The sequence below is a fragment of the Dendrobates tinctorius genome, unplaced genomic scaffold (genome assembly GCF_039654945.1).
Source record: "Dendrobates tinctorius isolate UK_male_01 unplaced genomic scaffold, ASM3965494v1 ptg000019l, whole genome shotgun sequence".
NCBI classification, from domain to species: Eukaryota; Metazoa; Chordata; class Amphibia; order Anura; family Dendrobatidae; genus Dendrobates; species Dendrobates tinctorius.
In genome coordinates, this window is record NW_027361687.1 from 82,791,496 (window position 1) to 82,808,800 (window position 17,305).

A 17,305-nucleotide genomic window follows, 5' to 3' on the forward strand; every position below is an offset into this window, starting at 1 on the left:
GGAAAAGGGCAACTACAAAAAGAGGTGGAGGAGTAAAAGGAGGAGGAGGAGACACAGATATAGGCATGTCATGCCCTTATATAGTCAAGAAAGGCTGGAATAAAAATGTAAAATACCAAAAAACAGTAAAAATCTGAAGTCGAAGACGATCATATACCGCAGGACTTCCCACCATAAATTAGGCCAACTGCCGATCGGGCGGCGTTATTCCCTCGAACCTCCGAACAGCATCCATGAAGGCAAAGTGTTTGGTTTCCGGGGGCAGTATGGTTGCAAAGCTGAACCTTAAAGGAATGTCCAGAAGGGCACCACCAGGAGTGGAGCCTGAGGCTTAATTCGACTCCACCCGGGAAACCTCAACCATGCCAGCTACAGAAAAGATGGACAGATTGCAAGCTTTGTCATTTCTGTGGGTGGTGGTGGATGTCCGTTTTTAGTTGTGCTAGTGATTTGTCAGCTTAATTCCGTTAACGAACGAGACTCCAGCATGCCCCCGCAGTTGGCGTCAAGCTTACTAGAGGGACACACGAGGCTCTGGCACGCGAGATCGAGCAATAACAGGTCTGTCATGCCCTTACATGTCCGGGGCTGCATGCGCGCTACACTGAAAGGTCCAGCGTGTCGTTTACAGGTGCAGATAATCTGCTGAACCCCGTTAGTGATGGGGATCTGGGATTCCAATTCTTCACCGTAAACGAGGATTTCCCAGTAAGTGCAGGTCAACTGGAATTCTGGAATTAGGCCTAACCGGCATTCCAGAAAAAATGAAAAAATTAAGTGTCCAAACCACAGGTGCTATAGCTTGCTTAACAGCTGGGCTCCTATGCTGAGTAGCACGCAGTTCTTACATAAACAGGCGGCATAGCTTTCTTCATGGGTGGGCAACTCTGCTGAGCAGTAGACACTGGGACTAGTCCCAAAGTATTCACTTGGCTAAATGGAGTTAAAAAAGGTTCTTACATAAACAGGGCGGCACAGCTTGGTTCACGGGTGGGCTCCTCTGATGAGTAGCAGACACAGTTACTAGGCCCAAAGTATTAACTGTGCTAAATGCAGTCAAAAACTGGCTCTTTCATAAACAGGCGGCATAGCTAGGTTCACTGGTGGGCTCCTCTGCTGAGTAGCAGACAGTGCTACAAGCCCAAAAGGATTTTCTGTACAAGAAGCGGTAAAAAATAATTAGAAACACACACGGTGCAGCTCATTGACAGGTGTACTACACCGCTGGATACCAGACACCGCTACAATGTCATGAAACTGTCCATTAACATTGAAAACCATTATTAATGTGAAAATGAAGCTACGCTTTTGGTGAACGAACCGTTCTCGAACGGAACCTCGAACAGCCGAATTTTAAGCAAAGTGGTTGAGTTCGACGAACAGCTCGAACACCGCCCAAAACAGCTGAAATTTTAACTTGGCGAACAGGTCGACTCGAACACCGCTCATCTCTAAATCAGCAGGCAGACTCAGACGTTCTTAGGCCCAGTATGGATTCAACGTGATTGTAGAAAGTTGAGAAAGGGTACAGTATCACTGGATAGCAAGTATACATAGCATAGTTTAAACATTAAAAATTTGCGTGTATATTTCTTGAGTCCGACAAAGACACACAGCCTCAGTATGGATTATACAAGAATCTAAAAAGTAGAAAAAGGGTTATGTATTCGAAGCGTACACCAGCGTACACTGTTGGGGTATTTTTCAATCTTCATATATATTTCAGTCTCAGTAAGACAGTCCAGAATCTCCGCAAGAGGAAACAAGATGGATACAAGTACAGACGGAAAGTCGAGTGATTGCAGAAATTTTGGAATTAATAATCACGGGAAAAACTCCAGGGAGAATTCTCAGAGGTGATGCTGACCCTCAATTACTTTGTCTGTGGAGACAGAGAATACAGTTCTTGTGAAGAAAGCTTTGCTGTATCGCAGTACCGTGGAACCCATCACCGTTACTCATCTCCATAAAATTGTGATCACAGGGACAGATGTAGATATTGTCCTCACTGCCTATCATGATCTGTCAGGTAACTTTGGAGTGCAAAAGACAAGCCACAGGCGATTGTATTGGATTGGCATGAGAGAACACATTTAAAAATGTGGGCAGGAATGTCACACGTCTGTGAGTCGGAAAACCGTGAAAGCTGATGATAATTACCACTGCATCTCATTGTGAGTCGATGTCCATAACAAATGGATGCCATTGATCATCTGAAGATAGAGCCCAGCAGGGCAGGGCATAGTTACGTCTTAACCATCATCTATCATTTAACCAAATTTGTATTGGCAGTCCCAGTGAAGTATTTAACAGGCGAGACTACACAGTGGTGGAGCAAGGAGAGGTATGTACTGTAAGTGCTGGTGCCCTAAGCAAGCAGGGGGGCCCCACTCGTGGGCGGTGTTACAGGCAAAGGGCCCCTCATTGTACGCCGGTGTGTCTGATGGCGGGTGTGCACCCCCACCGTCAGAGACACTTGATTGTACTATGAGGGACCTTGTGCCAGTGATGTTGCCAAAGAGTGTGCCCACCCACCTGTCCAGGGCAACGGCACTCGCACGGGTGCGTACGCCAGGTGGTGACCCTGGCCCTGTGGGAGGAGGCAGCCCTGTTAGGGAGGTGGGAAAATGGCTTGCTTTTGTCAACATATGCCATTTTTCTGGCAACTTACGTGTCAGCAGGGGAGGGTGGGACAAAATCCTTTGAAACCCATGCATGGTTCATTTTAATGAAGGTTAGATCATCAACATTTTGGGTCGACAGACGGGCTCTTTTTTCTGTCAGGATTGATCCAGCAGCACTGAAGACTCGTTCATATAAAACACTAGCAGCAGGGCAAGCGAGCTCCTGTAAAGCATATTGTGCCAGTTCAGGCCAGGTATCAAGTTTACTGGCCCAATAGTCAAAGGGGAATGACCGGTGAGGGAGAACATCGATATGGGAGGAGAATTAGTTTGTTACCATAGTTGACAACTGCTGTCTCCTGTCACTTTCGATCAATGCAGTATTACCCGTCGTGTGAGCGGTACTTGAAGAATCAGTCCACAACATGGTCATGAAACCCCTGTGTCCAACGCCACTTTGGCTGTGTGCACCATGAACACCTCTTTCATGTTGCCCCCTACGGCTCGTTGGAAAAACATCACCGCCGCTGTGTGCTGGGAATGCCTCAAACAAACAGTTTACCAGAGTTGCTTGTTTGTTAGCCAATATTAGCTCTAGGTTCTCCTGTGGCATGATGTTTTGGAATTTGCCTTTATAGCGTGGGTCCAGGATGCTGGCCAACCAGTAGTCGTCATCGTTCATCATTTTGGCAATGCAGGGGTCCCTTTTTAGGATCTGCAAGGCATAATCAGACATGTGGGCCAATGTTCCAGTTGTCAATGATGCACTGCGAGTGCTGGGTGGAGGAGCATTTTCTGGCAAATCAACATCCCTCCAGTCACGCACAAACCCTGTACCTGACTTTGCCACGCCAACATTTTTTCTTGCCCCCTGAGAAGCATCCTCCTCCCCAAAATAATCATCCCCATCATCCTCCTCCTCTTCCTCCTCCACGAGACTTCCCTGAGCAGACAATGGCTGACTGTCATCAAGGCTTCCCTCCTCCTCATCGGCTGCAGACGCCTGCTCCTTAATGTGCGTCAAAGTTTGCATGAGATTCAAAGAAAAGATCTTTTATGGATTAAGCGTGCGCTGCCAGACCATCACTCCTCACAAGTGGTGTGCTTTATACATTTATTCCCAACGCGTTTCAAAGTTAACAACTTCTTCCTCAGGGGATGACATGTATAGACATCGCCGGTTTTATATATACACAGTTCAAAAATTGGCGCCAAGGGTCACATGTTGCAAGGAAGACAAAAGTCAAAGTTCATCAGTATTGTGATGTTAAAATTGGTTAAAAACTTATTATTTCCAACAAAATTAATACTTTTAATATAATTCCAGGTAATTAGAAAAAGAAAAAAAGTGAAAAAAGAAAGAAAAAAGGGGAAAGAAAAAAGAGGAAGTAAAAATGGGAAGAACTTGGACAGAACCAGAAAAACAGAGTCAGAAGCGAGCAGTGGCCAGTACCCAGACCATCACTCTAAATGTGCAGATTAGATATCAAAAAGAAAAAAGGAAAGAAAGAAAGAGAAGAAGAGAAGAAAAGAAGAAAAGAAGAAAAGAAAAAGGAGAAAGAATATATAGATAAGGAAAAGAATATATATATGGATGATTTTTTGTATAAAATATATAAATATTTAATAATCCGATTTTGAAATCTGGTAAAAACGATTTTATCTATTAAAAATAAAATAAAAACTTTATTAATGATAATAAAATGGAAATGAAAAAGTGTATTTGATCAATTAAAAAGACGCCGTGGGAAATGGGACACAATGTAAAAAAATACTAGTTTATAAAAATAACAAAGTCAGATACACGTGGAAAAAGGCACAGGAGGAAAACCATGTCTGAGACCAGGTTAAAGAAAGGGGGGGGGGGGGGAACGCTCGGAAAAGGCAATATATTTCTACAGACACAAGGTCAGTGGTGCGTAGGAGAGGGAAACGAACCCGAGAAGAGAAAGCACCCAGATCGTTCAAAGGAGAAGGATCGCATCCAGAGGGAGGAAAGAAAAAAGAATGAAGAGCGGAGGAGTCGCATAAATTGACAGCGCGAAGTATAAATCCCTGGATGTGGGAGACTAATAAATTGATGTAACAGAGAAATAATTTTTAAGTAACAGCGCTGCACATAGCACAACATAAAGGGGTTTAGACACATAACAAGTACAGGGGACAGCGACTAGAATTAACCATAAAGTCGCAACAATAAAAAATGCATTATAGTAAAAAGATGTATAAAAATCAACATTATTAAATAGGAAATCGGTCCACAATAATTATCCCAACTGGGAGAAAAAATATTAGTTTGACTTCACAGAAAAACCTCAGTAATTTCATTGAGACCATTAGGTCTTAAGGTATTCAGCCTGTAGATCCAGAAGACCTCCTTCCTATTTAATAATCCTATTCTATCAGTAATATTGTCCGGAATATGTTCAATGGGACTGATTCTCAAACTATTTGGATTTTTATTATGTTCGACCGTACAATGTCTGGAGAGACCATGCTTTAAAAAACCTTTTTTGATATTGTATCTGTGGGAATTAATTCTTAAATGCAGTGGCTGGACAGTCCTACCCACATATTGTTTCCCGCATTCACACTCAATCAAATAAATCACAAAGTCAGTGGTGCAACAAAGAAAATCCTTAATAGGGAAAACTTCGTTAGTGCTGGTAGATTTAAAGCTCTTATCTTTATGTGCAATACATGTACAGCAAAGACAATTCCTCTTGCCGCATCTATAAATACCCTTGAGGGGAATTTTAAATGCAGATAAAAACTCATTACCATTCTTTGCATTTTTTAACCGGCTAGGAGCCACCACACTTTTAATGGTGGGAGCTCTTCTGAATGTTACACCAGGGTTGTTTGGGAGGAATTTCTGCAATATGGGATCATTTAATAAAATATGCCAGTTGCTGCTCAGAATTTTTCTAATTTCTGTATGTTCAAAACAGAATTGCGTAATAAAATTAGTCATAAATTTATTGTTTTTTGGTTTAACCATTTTAGTGCCATTAATAAGACTATCTTGAGATAAATTAATGCAGTTATTGAAGGCATTTGTAAGTAAATTATCAGGGTATTTTTTATCAATAAACCTATTTCTTAATATTCCAGCTTGATCCACAAAAACCTTCGTATCAGTACAATTCTTTCTGATTCTTCTATATTGGTTTCCGGGAATGTTCCTCAACCATTTCCCGAAATGACCGCTACTAAAAGGAATATAGCTATTTGTGTCAACATTTTTAAAAAAGGTTTTCGTTAAAACGTTTGCATGAGCAGACGCATAAGTGGGATGCTCATGCTTATGATGGCATCGTCTGCGCTTACCAGCCGTGTGCATTCCTCAAAACACTGAAGGAGTTTACAGAGGTCTTTCAGCTTGGACCACTGCACACCAGACAACTCCATGTCTGCCTGCAAACTGCCTTCCCGTGTATCCTCCCACAAATGAATTACAGCCTGCCTCTGTTCGCACAGCCTCTGAACCATGTGCAGGGTGGAGTTACACCTTGTTGCAACGTCGATAATTAGGCGGTGCTTGGGAAGGTGGAGCAATCGCTGCAGCTTCTGCATGCGACTGGAGTGTACGGGCGACCAGCGGATGTGCGAGCACAGTCTTCGCACCTTATGGAGCAGGGCTGTTAACTCCGGATAATTATTGAGGAAGCACTGCACCATCAGGTTCAAGGTGTGAGCCAAGCAAGGTATGTGGCTGAGTTTTGAAAGGGCTCTGGCTGCCACAAAATTACGCCCGTTATCACTAACTACCTTGCCTGCCTCAAGATGTAGACTGCCCAGCCACGACTCAGTTTGTAGCTGCAAGTAGTCGGCCAGTACCTCCGCGGTGTGTCTGTTGTCGCCCAAACACATCATCTTCAACACAGCCTGCTGATGCTTACCACTAGCTGTTTGATAGTGGTACACCTCATGTGCAACACTGGCAGCTGCAGATGGAGTGCTCGTGTGACTGCGCTCTGTGGATGTGCTTTCGCTTCTGGAGGAGGAGGAGGGTCGAACGCCTACAGCCAACTGTTTCCTATACCGTGGGCTAGGCAGCACTGTCCCTCCGCCGCTGTCCCCTGAGGACCCTGCATCCACCACATTAACCCACTGCGCAGTGATGCACATGTAACGGTCCTGGCCATGCCTACTGGACCATGCATCTGTTGTGAGGTGCACCTTTCCACTCACTGATTGCTTGAGTGCATGGACAATGCGATCTTTCACATGCACATGGAGGGCTGGGATGGCTTTTCGCGAAAAGAAGTGCCGACTGGGTAGGTCATAGCGTGGTACTGCATAGGCCATGAGCTCTTGGAAAGCTTTGCTTTCAACCAACCGGTAGGGCATCATCTCTAACGAGATTAGTTTGGCAATGTGGGCGTTCAAACCCAGTGTACATGGATGAGAGGATGAATACTTTCTTGTCCTACTCATAGTCTCTGGTAGGGTGAGCTGAACTTGAGAGCTGCATATGGTGGAACTAGCGGTGGACATGACGGACTGAGAGAGGGTTGGTGATGGTGTTGGTGGTGGCCTAGATTCAGTCTTTCGTAGCTATAACATTGTGATTCCATGACTGCTTTGCCCTTGCGACGACACCTCGACATTTCCTGCTGGTGGTGTGCTAACCGGTGGGTTTACAGTGGGAGAAGCAATGTAGCATTGCTGACTACCTTCATTCGGAGCAGTTGCACATGTGGTACGTGAGGTTTGGTAGTCCGTCCACGCTTGCAAGTGCATGGTGGCTAAATGTCTAAGCATGCAACTGGTATTCAAATTTCTCAGATTTTTCCCTCGGCTAAAGGTCTTTGCGCACTTCTTACAGATAATCCTAATGATCAGGCAAAGGTTTTGTTCAAAAAAGTGCCACACTGCACTGTTCCTACTATGGAAGACATTTTGAGGCCTTGCACGCTGTGCTATTTTGACCGTCTGGCCATGCTGTCCTGCAACTCTTTTGGTTTTTGTAACCCGTTTTTGGACTGCTACAGTCCTGCCAGATAACAGCTGTTGCGATGTCGTTGCCTGCTACAGATCCTCCTCCTCTTCTGAGCTATTGGCAGCGGCACCCTCTTCCCCCAATGGATGCCAATCTGGGTCAACAATTGGGACATCCATCACCTCCTCTTCAATTTCATGTGCACCTTCCTCTGTGTCACCGTGTAAGGTGGTATAGTATGCGGGAAGGGGCACCTGAGTTTCATCAGGGTCTGATTCTGCCTCAGTACACTGCGAGGACAATGTAGTGCTCTGAGTGAATGTACCAGCAGAAAAATCTAGCAGTGGCTGTGCATCAGTGCACTCCATGTCAGATTCATCTTGGACTGGGGGGAATTCATGATTTGACTTTCTACCCCAGGCATGGTATGTGAAAAGAGCTCCATGGAGTAATCGGTAGTGTGGCCTGCCACATCCTTCACTTTTGGTAGGGTTGAAGGACACAAGGAAAGGTGTTGCTCCTGACCTGGAGCCTCCACTGACGACTCAGTGCTTTTATTTTTTGAAACTTCAGAAGAGGCGGCGAGAGAGCTGGAGGCTGTGTCAGCAATCTAAGCCAAAACTTGTTCCTGAAGCTCCGGCTTTAAAAGCGGTTTACCTACTCCCAGAAAAGAGAGCCTTCGAGGCCTTGTGGAGCCAGACGATGACGCAGGCTCAACACCTCCTGCCTTAGGTGCTATTGTGCTTTTGCCACTACTAACAGATGCACCACCACCATCAGGACCAGCTGGCAACCTCCGCCCACTTCCATGGCGTCTTCCACCATACTTCCTCATTTTTGTGAAAATGTACCCAAAATACCACCAGCTATATGGTACTGTAAAGCAAGGTAGAAGCTGTATCTAGTATTGGTGAGAATTTGAATCTCACTATAGATTTGAGGACGCAGAACTATTGTCTCAGGCCCAGGAGAGACTACACCTCAATGTAACAGGCTGAAATTGGATGGTGTATGACAAGGTGGAGGGTGTCTATAGGATTGGTGAGAATTTGGATCTCACTAGAGATTTGAGGACGCTGACAATGATGCTCTCAGTCCAAGTATGGACGCAGGCAGCCTAATAAGCAGGACTGCTGCACACACAAAAGGGTGGAAAAATGAACGCTTGGTAACTGTGCAGAAAAGAGGAAGACTGTCATGGCCCCCGTGCCTCCAGCCATGCGCCGCCCCTCCCGTCGCAAGCACTCATTCTTACCCGGCGCCTCTGCCTCGCTCTCCCCTGCTCCAGCGTTGCTGTCCTCCTCTGACCGGCCCGCGGCCTGTGATGTCATTGCGTGCTCTGCGCATGCACCATATGCCGCGGCCGGCCCTCTGCCTTTGATCTTATCGGCCAGCGGTGCCCTGACCTGGTAGCACCGCCGGACCAATCGGGGCACATCTGCAGCTATATCAGGCTGCCCTCCCTTAAGGGAGGCGTCTGATCGTTGTTGTTTCAGACTTCCATCCAGGTCCTGTGGATTACCTTGCAGCTTCCTCTCGCTCTCACTGCCTTGTGCTTCCTTACAGTCCTGTTCCAGTCCAGCCTACCCGTGTCCGTACCCGCTGTCCTACTCCGGTCCTGCCTGTCCGTGTCCGCACCTGCAGTCCTGTTCCAGTCCAGCCTACCCGTGTCCGTACCTGCTGTTCTACTCCGGTCCTGCCTGTCCGTGTCCGCACCTGCAGTCCTGTTCCAGTCCAGCCTACCCGTGTCCATACCTGCTGTCCTACTCTGGTCCTGCCTGTCCGTGTCCGCACCTGCAGTCCTGTTCCAGTCTAGCCTACCCATGTTTGTGTCTACTGTTCTTCTCCAGACCTGCCTTCCCGTGTTAGTCCCCGCACTCCACTCCGCGTCGCCCCTCTTGGTTCCGGCTACCGTGGCATTCGAACCCCTGGACCTGCTCCTAACGATCCCTGTATAGGGGTCGGTTCCACCTGGTTGCTCGTCTGGGGTCCTTCGGTGTCACAATCCAGAGGGTCCACTCCGGGAAGTCCGCCTTGCCTAGTACAAAGCTAACAAAGAAAAGTATTTTTGCTTTTAAAAAAAGCAGTTTGCACAGCAGTGTACAAACAGCAATGCAGCTATGAGGGAGCCTTATAAGGCAGCCTAATAACAAACAGAGCTGAAGCACAAAAATAGAGCCTCCCCTGTCACTGCACACAAACTGTTGTGTTGCAAGTGGAAATCGCTAACAGCAGGAGCAGTTCTTTGGTTCTTCTTCCCTGCCTAATGCTCTCCCTTATTCTGAATCTCTCCCTAATGCTAAGATCGACAGAAGTAAGATGGCGGTCGGCGTGCACGCCCTTTTATAGCCCCTGTGATGCCACACAAAGCCAGCCAATCACTAGCATGCCCTTCTCAAAGATGGTGGTGACCGATGCCTATGTCATCGCGTTGCCCACAGTGTGCGTCCTCCATCATTGGCTGAAAAAGGACGTTGGAAGCATCTTTTGAAACGCGACGTTGGCGCTCTGGTCGCCGACCTCGTGGCCCACCTCATGCTATGGTCGGGTTTTGTTTCATGAAACACGACTTCAGCTAAAGTCGCCAACTTTTCAATTTGACCGACCCGTTTCGCTCAACTCTAGTTATCGCTGTAATCGTACTGACCTGAAGAATAAAGCTGCCTTACCAGGTATACTACACAATGAACAGTTTAAAAAAAACCAAAAACGCAATTCCTGAATTGCTGGTGTTTGTTCATTCTGTCTCCCAAATATCAGAATAGAAAGTGATCAAAAAATGTCATGTGCCCAAAAATGGTACCAATATTACATCAGCTTGTCCTGCAAAAAACAAGCCTACGCATGACTGTCAGTCAAAACACGAAAAAACATAGCTCTCAAAATATAGTGATGCAAAAAGTAGTTTTCGCAATAAAAAGAGTCTTTTAATGTGTGACAGCAGCCGAGCATAAAAACCCAATATAAATCTGTTATCACTGTAGTCGCACCGACCTGAAGAATAAAGTCGCCTAATCACCTATACCGAATGGCGTAAAAAGTAAATCAATTCTTCACCTACTGTTGATTTTTTTCATTCTCCCTCCCAAAGATCACAGTAAGGCTCAGCGCACATTTATCCTGCGCTATGCGCTGAGCACTTACGCTGAGGTTTCCATGTAAATCTCAGAAATACGTGATTCAGACAGAACCCCCGGTGGAAAATTCCCTATAACGAGGCAGATTTAGTCACTGTGGACCCCATATGACCTGTGATCCAGGGGTGTCCGTCTTGCTAGGATTGCACAGTTTTGTGCACTTCTGAATAGGACACTACTGAACAGAGGTCAGACAGAGTCCAGAGAAACTCTGCTGCCTCATTATATTGAATAGATTAATCAGGGGTTTCAGCTGAATCATGTGGAAACCCCCAAGTAAGTTCTCAGTGTAGAGCGCCAGGTAAAAGTGATCACAAATGTTATGTAAAATGTTCCCAATAAAACTTTCACTCAATCCACAAAAAAACAAACAAATCCCAACTCAAATCCATCATCTGTTAACAGAAATGTAGGGGCTTCCTCGTTACTGGTAGCACAAAAGCTCTGGAAATGCAAACCCTCCAAAACAAATTCAGCAAATGCTCCACTTCCAAATCCAAATGCCCCCCCTCCTTTCTGATCACCACTGTGCCTAAACATTTAGTGCCCACATGTTTGGCATTTCTGTAGTGATGAGAGCCCCTATAATTTATAGGTGCATGTGGGTCGCCCTTGCACACCCAGGGCAGCGGGGTACTCGGTTCCGGGCCGGTGTCAAGGCGGGAATGTGTCACTGCTGCGGTGACCCGGTCCGTGGCCCTGGGCGCCCAATATCAATGGCGGTGATGTTAATGGTGTTAAAGTTTATATGAATAGTTTGTGACGCCACCCGTGGTGTTTGGCAAGTAAGATGGTAAGCCAACGCTGCATACAGATCTGCTGGGACTGATGGTGTGGTGTAGCAGAGATGGTATAGCTCCCCACAGGTGGAGCTGTAGTCCCAGGGCAGTGTAGGTGCAATGGATGAGGAGAGGCGCAGAATGGTATGGAGGCTGGTACCCAGGTGTAGTGGTACTGGAATAACTGGAGGACACCAGGGTGAGCGGTTCCAAAGCTTTACTCACTGTTTGCAGTTCACACAACTGCCTGCCTCCATACTGTGTTCTCCAGGTCAGGGCTCCAGCCAACCTCCAGGCAGGATAGGATTCTCCCTTCCACACTCCGCCAACATGTACCTTACTGAACGACTCCTCCAATGCGCCTTTAGGTGCGAAGCACTCCAGTACTTCGTTACCCTGGAATGCCTCTCTCTAGGTGTTCCTAGTCTTTACTTGTATGACAGACAGCTGTAGCCTGCTTCGGGGACTCCTCACTGCGTCCCGGCTCTCTATTCAGTTTCTGTTGTGTCCCAAGTCTATGATGGGAGCAAGGCGTTTATGTCCGGCAACACCGGAGGAGTAGTGAGCCACTAAGTTCCAATCAACCTCGGGGACCGGGCCCCGGCCTTTGCGCTCTCTGGACTGGAAGGGTTCTCTCTCTCTTTCTCAACCTGCTTCCCACCGTCCTTCTATTCTCCTTTGTTCCGTTCTCTCTCTCTTATGGAATCTGTAGTCTTCAGTCTACGTCTCTTTCTCCTTCTCTTCCTTCCCTGAGGAGCTCGTTCCACTAAGACCAGTCCTCAGCCTCTCCTGACTGACTGCCTTCCTCCGCCTTGAGCTCCTCTCAGGCTGACCTGCTGTCAGCCTGCGTTCTCTCTGGGACTCACCCCAGACTGACTTCTGTCAGACTGACCTGAAATCCTACACCTTCCCTTTCTTTTATATCTAACTCCACCCGCCTCACCAGCACCTCTCGTGTTACGAAGCCAGGGACCACAAAAGGCACCTTATGACCTTTCCAGCATAAAGCATGGATGGGTCCCTGCTGAACTATCCTGTGTGTGGGGTGCAGGTGTGGAGCGTGGTCAGGAGTTCCCACCTTACCTGGATGGTGGGGCACTACACCTTAGGAGAAGGTGCAGTACCTCTGTGGCGACTGAAGCCTCAGGGGCGCCACATGTGTCTCCAGAAGCATGATGTCACGAAGTGACTGGCCCTGTTTGACACGACCCAACAAACAGCCGGTCACTAAATGAAAGACAAACAAGGGAACACTGGGGACACAATTACAACAGTGGGCCCTGCGATAGGGAATGGGGATGGGGAAATGGACACCTCCTGCACTCTCGTGAGGCTGTGCCCTCGTCTATTCTGACGTCCCTATACAGCTTTTTCAAACCGTCACAGAGCAGGATACCTTAGCCCTCATTTGCCCTGCACCTATCCCTAAGTAGGGAATTGGCAAGTTCGGATACTGGTCCCACCGCTGCACTAATACAACACCAAAGGAAGATGTTACAAATGAGGTAAAACAAACAACACTTTGCTGTGCGGTGCATTGCAGCAGAGAAAGCCGAGTAAGGTACCAGATCAAAGTAATAGCTAAAGTTCCACTGCACTCAGCCAGCTTATGACTCCAGCTTGATTGGTCTCCAAAGAGGAAGTGTATCAACAACAGTTAGCTGAAGCATCAGGTGACCTTTTAAAGGAAGGTGGGAGTGGTCACCACCTGCATCAGCAAACTGACCAGCCATGTAATTACACCAGCGGCCACCGGGGGGAAAAACTGATATTAGCCCCCGATTGCCTCAAAGGAAAAAGGTTTAATATGAGAATGCAGATCTGCCACAGATCCAAAAATGGATCGTGACAGTACCCCAACCTACAATGAGGACGCCTCGATCCACCAGAGTTCACCTCGGCAGTCACCTGACTCTCAGGTTTATGGCAAAAGTGGATTGATGGAGGTGACATGTGCTCCGGAGGCACCACAAATCTCCAGAGCGCCGACCTGGAGATCTTGTGGTATGAGTTTTTTTGAATTTTTTCTATGTTAAGCTGTTTTGATTTTAGTGTTAGGACTCGCAAATATGAGGAGCCGTGACGTGGCTTGCGGGCTTTATCTCTTTTGGCCAAAATACTAACCAATACCTCAGGCTGGTAAGAGGCCATGGAATTTGCCCCCCCAGCCTTAAAATAGCAGCACGCAGCTGCCCAGAAAAGGTTTATCTATTAGATGCGCCTATTCTGGAGCTCTGTTGGGTTCCTCCCACTTGCCCTGTAGCCGTGGCAAGTGGGGTACTAAGGGGTCAATGTCACCTTTCTATTGTAAGGTGACAATAAGCCCGGCTTAGTAATGGAGAGATGCTGAGGTCACAGGAGTTCATGCTGTCAGTATGCACAGACTCAGTGACGTCACCACTCATCACTGAGCCTGTGCACGTTGCTTCCCATTCATTCCCCAGTAGTTTACAGCCTGAGCAGTCGCATTAGCACGGCTCTGGTTGTAAACTGATTATCCCCAGATATGGATTGCCCTGATGTGCCTAAACAGTGGAACCCCCCACAAGTGACAACATTTTGGAAACTAGACCCCTTATGGAGCTTATCTAGATGTGTACTGAGCACCTTAATCCCACAGGTGCTTCAAAGAAGTTTATAACGTTAAGCCGTGAAAAAAAAATCCCATTTTTCCCACAAATAACTTTTTAAGCTACAAATTTTGTATTTTCACAAGTGCAAAAGGAGAAAATGGATCCCAAAGTTTGTTGTGAAATTTCTCCTGAGTTCACCAATACCCCATATGTGGTAGAAAACTTATTTTGAGGCACAGTGCAAAGCTCAGAAGGGAAGTAGCACCATATTACAGTGCAGATTTTACTGCACTGGTGACAGAACAGCATAACCCCCCATAAGTGACCCCATTTTACCAATTAAACATCTCAATGAATTTATCTAGGGGTGCAGTGATTATATTGACACCACATGTGTGTCACAAACTTATACCATTGGGCAGTGAAGAAAATATAATTTACAGTTTTACCACCAAGATTGTGTGTTAGCCCCAAGTTTTACATTTTCACACTGGGAAATGAGTGAAAATGGCAACAGAATTTGTCCCACAATTTCTGCTGAATGTAGAAATATCCCCTTATGTGGCTGTACAGTACTACTTTGCCATACGGAGAGACTCTGGAGGGACAGAGCGCTATTTGCCTCTTGAAATGCAGATTTTCCTAGAATAATTTGCGGATTCCATATAACGAGCCCCTGAGTGCCAGAAAAGCAAAATCCCCCCTCGAATTACCCCATTTTGAAAATTATACCTCTTTGGGAATTTATCTACAGAAGTAATGATGATTTTGACTCCATGGGTGTTTTCCAGAAACAAACAGCAGTTGATGTCACTGAGTGAAAATTGCAAAACTGCCATTGTAGTGACCAGTATGTTGTAGTGCCCAGCTCATGCTTCTGGAGACACGCACCTGTAAATTATAGGGGCTCTCATCACTACAGAAATGCCAAACATGTGGGCACTAAATGTTGTTTAGGCACAGTGGGGGATCAGAAAGAAGGGGGGCATTTGGATTTGGAAGTGGAGTATTTGCTGAATTTGCTTTGGAGGGTTATGGCGCCATTTTGCTTTTCCAAAGCCTTTGTGCTACCAGTAACATGGAAGCCACCTACATTTCCGTTAACAGATGATGGACCTGAGTGGGGACCTTGCTTTTTTTGTGGATTGAGTGGAAGCTTTTATTGGGAACATTTTACATAACGTTTGGGGTCACATTTATCTGGCGCTCTATGCTGAGAACTTACTTTGGGGTTTCCATCTAAATCTCTGAGTGATGTGATTCAGATGAAACCTCCGATTAATCTATTCACTATAATGAGGCAGCAGAGTTTCTCTGGACTCTGTCTGGCCTCTGTTCAGTAGTGTCCTTTTCAGAAGTGCACAAAACTGTGCAATCCTAAAAAGACGGTCACTCCAGGATCACTGGTCCTATGGCATCCACAGTGACTCCATCTGCCTCATTAAAGGGAATTTTCTGCCGGGGTTTCTGTCTGAATCACGTATTTCTGAGATTTACATGGAAACCGCAGTGTAAGCGCTCAGCACAGAACACAGGATAAATGTGCGCCGAGCCTTACTGTGATCTTTGGGAGGCAGAATGATAAAATCAACAGTAGGTGAAGAATTGGTCTTATTTACTTTTTACGCCGTTCCTTGTGCAGTATAAGTGATTAGGCGACTTTATTCTTCAGGTTGGTGCGACTACAGCGATACCAGATTTATAGCAGGTTTTTATGTTTGGCTGCTCTCACACATTAAATGACGCTTTTTATTGCAAAAACTGTTTTTTGCATCACTATATTTTGACAGTGTCATGTGAGGGCTTGTTTTTTACAGGACAAGCTGCTTTTTTTATTGGTACCATTTTCGGGCACATTACATTTTTTGATCACTTTCTATTCTGATTTTTGGGAGACAGAATGAACAAACAACAGGAATTCAGGAATTAAGTTTTGTTTTTTTTTAAACCGCTCCACGTGTAGTATACTTGGTAAGACAGCTTTATTCTTCAGGTCAGTATGATTACAGTGATACCTCATTGATATCTTTTATGTTTTGGCGCTTTTACACAATAAAAACTAATTTATATGAAAAATAATTATTTTTGCATCGCTTTATTCTGAGAGCTATAACTTTTTTATTTTTCTGCTGATGGAGCTGTATGGTGGCTTGTGTTTTGCGGGACAAGATGATGTTTTCAGCGTACCATTTTTATTTACATCTGTCTTTTTATTCCACTTTATAGTTGGTGGTATGATGATAAAGCATTGTTTTTTGCCTTGTTTTTTATTTATTTTTTTACAGTGTGCACTGAAGGAAAGCTGGTCATTACAGACGCGGTGATGCCAAATATGTGTGCTTTTGATTTTTTTATTATTTAAATAAATGTATTAATTGGAAACATTTTTTTTCTTTATTTAAGGATTTAAAAAAAATATTTTTACACTTTGTAATTTTATTTTTTTTACATTATATAGTGATATAACATACTGGGCAATGTCAGATCACTAACAGGCTGTAAAAATCAGCCCGCAGTCATAGGTTTTCCCTCTGCTGGATACAAAAATTGCATGGGAGCTCACGCCACTTTTGTTCGAAAGATAGTCTTTTATTAATTAAATACATGTACAGAAAGCTGCACACACACTGTACTTATTGTCTATGTCGCAGACATCAATATATCTACCGATTCTATTTGTATTTACTGTATGTAATCTATGTCTTCTATCCTGTTGGCTCCTGCTGTGATTTCACACCACCGTGACTGCTGAGCTGCTGTATTTTCTTCTGTCTATCTAATATAAATACATATATATGTGTGTGTCACTGACGTGTATATTTGTATTCTATGTGTATATATCTATTCTAACCTGTCACTCTGTGATATTACTGTATGTGGCACATGAATTGCCGACTTTTCAAAGGACACCGGTGAGTAGAAATTGGACAGGACTCGCATGGTCCAAGTGCTGTGCGATTTTTTTCTCGCACCCATAGGCTTGCATTGGCGAGTCTCGGCCGAATCTCGGTGCTAATCGCAGCCTGCTGTGATTTTACACGCACGCCAAATACCCCTGAGAAAATAAACGCTGATGTGAGCTGCCCATAGATTAACACTGGGCTGGGTGCTATGTGATGTTTTCTCCAATAGCACTCGGCCATATTCTACAGTATGGTGTGACGCTGGCCTTACAGAGAGAAGTGATGCTCTGCAGATCTGTGAGATGGCAATGAACAGACGCACGTCCCCTGCAGAATCAGATAGT

At 45.5% G+C, this 17,305-nt stretch overlaps 2 long non-coding RNA genes across 3 annotated transcripts in view; one reads left to right on the forward strand and one right to left on the reverse strand.

Moving 5' to 3' along the window:
* Window positions 1-4,103, forward strand: part of LOC141082738 (uncharacterized) — a 50,406-nt gene extending 46,303 nt beyond the window's left edge. For both annotated transcript variants that reach the window (XR_012230568.1, XR_012230569.1), the window contains exon 2: window positions 3,952-4,103. This is a non-coding gene — a long non-coding RNA (uncharacterized lncRNA). The remainder of the gene's footprint in view (window positions 1-3,951) is intronic.
* The window catches only part of LOC141082737 (uncharacterized), a 65,846-nt gene that overhangs the window by 34,642 nt on the left and 13,899 nt on the right, over window positions 1-17,305 (reverse strand). The gene's annotated exons all lie outside the window — the stretch shown is intronic.